General features: G+C 38.4%; 1 protein-coding gene across 1 annotated transcript in view; it reads right to left on the bottom strand.

Moving 5' to 3' along the window:
* Positions 1–3,323, bottom strand: part of LOC106476763 (protein trapped in endoderm-1-like) — a 14,608-nt gene extending 11,285 nt beyond the window's left edge. Inside the window, exon 1 of the mRNA XM_013937390.2 lies at positions 3,230–3,323. The gene's annotated coding sequence lies outside the window, so the exon portion shown is untranslated. The remainder of the gene's footprint in view (positions 1–3,229) is intronic.
* Positions 3,324–3,999: the final 676 nt, after the last annotated feature.

Here is a 3,999-nt window from a genome sequence, read left to right as displayed (position 1 = left end):
AATAAAATATATAAATATATATATATATTATATATATATATTATAGTTTTTTTTTCATCAATTCCGAATTTTATCAAAACCTAGCGCTTCCAAGGTTATTCGTTACATCTCACCCTATTTGGTAATTATTAATATCAATATCCAATTAAAGCATCCTACCTAAATTGATCAAAACTAAAAACTATGTTGTATTAAGTTTCTCATTGGTTGTGATAGGCTTTAACTTATTTCGACCTTGAACGCGCTGTGCAACAATAACTTTCCAACAAGGGGAGCAGGTGCTGAGTGACAACAATGGGAATGTAGAAGCAGCTGTTTACGTGGCCTTTACCAGCTACACAGAGTTCAGTTAGTCTTTACGCCAAAAATAAGTGAAATCGTTCAGTTTGAAACTCCAGATGGTGTTTAATGTACTAACTCATGAAAGAAATCTTGCCAAGTGAAATATCTGTCATGTGATAAATCTGTTTACCCTCTTCGTACCTAACTGTTGTAGTTTTAGTGTTTGGTGTCAAAACATTGTCGTTATCACACATTGGTTTGAATATAACTGTTGAATAAACGGAGCAGGCTCTAAGAATAGCAACATAAGATAGAAATGCCGAGCACTTGGCTCCAAGGACAAAAACACAAGATAGAAATGCCGAGCACTTGGCTCCAAGGACAGAAACACGAGGTAGAAATGCCGAGCACTTGGCTCCAAGGACAGAAACACGAGATAGAAATGCCGAGCACTTGGCTCCAAGGACAGAAACACAAGATCGAAATGCCGAGCACTTGGCTCCAAGGACAGAAACACAAGATCGAAATGCCGAGCACTTGGCTCCAAGGACAGAAACACAAGATCGAAATGCCGAGCACTTGGCTCCAAGGACAGAAACACAAGATAGAAATGCCGAGCACTTGACTCCAAGGACAGAAATACAAGATCGAAATGCCGAGCACTTGGCCCCAAGGACAGAAATACAAGATCGAAATACCGAGCACTTGGCTCCAGGGACAGAAATACAAGATCGAAATACCGAGCACTTGGCTCCAGGGACAGAAACACAAGATCGAAATACCGAGCACTTGGCTCCAGGGACAGAAACACAAGATCGAAATGCCGAGCACTTGGCTCCAGGGACAGAAATACAAGATCGAAATGCCGAGCACTTGGCTCCAGGGACAGAAACACAAGATAGAAATACCGAGCACGTGGCTCCAAGGACAACAAATTACCGCTTGTAGATTAGTTTACCGAGACTTTTTGTAAAATGTGTCATGCTGAACTAGACATTTGTTAAATATCTTTTACCCAATTTTTTTTATTTTTCCATGACTTCTATAATCAAAGTATCTGTATTCCTGTTTGCTATATTATTTCCAGACAATAAACATGCTAATGCTCAAAAAAAAAAAAAGAGAAGAGAGGATGCTTTTAGGCTTAGCTTTATAAGTTAGTTTTACGTATTTCATTATTGTTTGTTTGTAATTAAGCACAAAGCTACACAATGGGCTATCTGTGCTCCGCCAACTACGGGTATCGAAACCCGGATTCTAGCGTTGTAAGTCCGCTGTGCCACTGGGGGGGGGGGGCATATTGATATGCACGCTACTCTTCGCTAGTTAGGTGAAAATAAGTTTTGGGGTGTACATTGACGTTAAATGAAACGTGCCCTTGTTTTGTTTGCAAGACCAACTTAAGTCAACAGTGACTAGCTAAAATGTAATTTTCAAGATTTGAAGGTGATTGTTTTCCTATACAGGGTAGTTTTATATAGCATCAGTATATATATTTGAGATATATATCAGATACCAGGTTGAGGAGAAGTTAGGGCCCACCTTGCCCACAATACTGCTCTATTTCTATTGGTTCTTTACTTGCGTCTGGTAGACACTGGTGAAACAGGGTATTGTTACGTCTCCGTTTGTTAATGAATTTTCTGTAACTTCGTTCCGACGAAACTTTAGCGACACAAGTCCTTATTTAATAAAACTGGTTTATTCTTTCTGAATATAACTTTACGATACACTTAATTTCAACATTCGCGCTAAACAAACGCTATAACGAACGTTAACTTCAACAATACTTTCTGACTGCAGATCAATTACTCACTACCTACACACACTATCCCGTCACGTTGTGACCATCTTATATACGAGTATACCAGACAAACATATATCTAGTAAATGCTAGGGCATTCACGAAGGAACAAGATAGTTCTAGAAACGTGGCGTGACACTAGTCACGTGACCTCGCTGACGCAACAGTACATTACTGGAGTTATCCACCTTCAGAATGACACTTTCTGTGACTGGTATAAATCTCATGGATATTATATTCGCAGTTCTAGACTTGTATCGTGTTGGAGTATTTATCAATGTTTGATTTTATTGCACACTGATACTTGATGGGTTTTTTTTTTGCCATAATTTGGCTTACGTGAAAGTCGTTCTTAGTGAAATACATCTATTTAGGAAGTTTTAGACGACATTTGGAGCTGCTAGCGCAGATCTCCCTCTGGAGTTTTGATTTAGATAATAGATACACATAGTTAACATCCGGGAACTTGTCGCTCCAATTGTTTAATGAAGTCACTCAAAAAACTGTTTTACTGTTACATGTCTCAATACAGAAACATGATTAACACACAGATAATTGGTTAAGTATGGTTAAGACAAATACTTGCGTACAAGTGGCTGGTTAAGAACGATTAACACACAGATTTGGGTAAAGTGACTGGTTAAGAACGATTAACACACAGATTCGGGTACAAGTGACTGGTTAAGAGAACGATTAACACACAGATTCGGGTACAAGTGACTGGTTAAGAACGATTAACACACAGATTCGGGTACAAGTGACTGGTTAAGAACGATTAACACACAGATTCGGGTACAAGTGAATTGGTAAAGAACGATTAACACACAGATTCGGGTACAAGTGATTGGTTAAGAACGATTAACACACAGATTCGGGTACAAGTGATTGGTTAAGAACGATTAACACACAGATTCGGGTACAAGTGATTGGTTAAGAACGATTAACAAACAGATTTGGGTACAAGTGATTGGTTAAGAACGATTAACAAACAGATTTGGGTACAAGTGACTGGTTAAGAACGATTAACACACAGATTTGGGTACAAGTGACTGGTTAAGAACGATTAACACGCTGGTTAAACATAAGAATATAAATACTGCTATGTTTTAAATAGCCATTCTGTAAACTAATAAGAATACGTACGAACACATCTAGTACCCGGAAGTAGAACTATTAGGAACCGGAAATGTGTTTTAGTACCGTCTGTTTTTCTTTACGAACGAGTGGTTTCTCCTTGATGACTGTTATTGCCGTTCTTTTCTGGATATCAAAATAAAGAAAGGTTTTATCGTACTGAATGAAATCACTGTTGATAATCACAGAAGTGTTCGATAACAATACCATAGATATTAAACAAAATCAACCAGTAACAGTGCAAAGTATGAAACATTTACTCAAGAATCATAAACACATAATTTTACGGCACAATTCATAGTTCGGTTCAATTATAACGATGTGGAGGTTTATATAGGCACTGCTCTAGATGGCGGTTTAATAAGTATGTTATTGTTTGTACAACATTTACACCAGGCAAGAAACGTTCGATACATCAAGCACCCGGGCAACATCGAGGTATTTTCCCTGACGTCACATTTTACTGATGGCAGGATTAGATGATTGTACAATACTTGATTCTGTGAATAGTTCACGTTTCTTGTTATAATGTTCCTTGTCAAAGGATGTGGAAATACCGTTCGGTCTAAAGGAGGCCTGTGATTGTACAGAACGTTAACATAGTACCGTTCGGTCTAAAGGAGGCCTGTGATTGTACAGAACGTTAACATAGTACCGTTCGGTCTAAAGGAGGCCTGTGATTGTACAGAACGTTAATATAGTACCGTTCGGTCTAAAGGAGGCCTGTGATTGTACAGAACGTTAATAAATTTATAAAAATGGCGCAAGTTTACAGGAGG

This window comes from Limulus polyphemus, unplaced genomic scaffold (genome assembly GCF_000517525.1).
Source record: "Limulus polyphemus unplaced genomic scaffold, Limulus_polyphemus-2.1.2 Scaffold11492, whole genome shotgun sequence".
Taxonomy (NCBI): domain Eukaryota; kingdom Metazoa; phylum Arthropoda; class Merostomata; order Xiphosura; family Limulidae; genus Limulus; species Limulus polyphemus.
The sequence above is the reverse complement of the archived record's forward strand: the minus strand, read 5'-3'. Positions and strand labels throughout refer to the sequence as shown.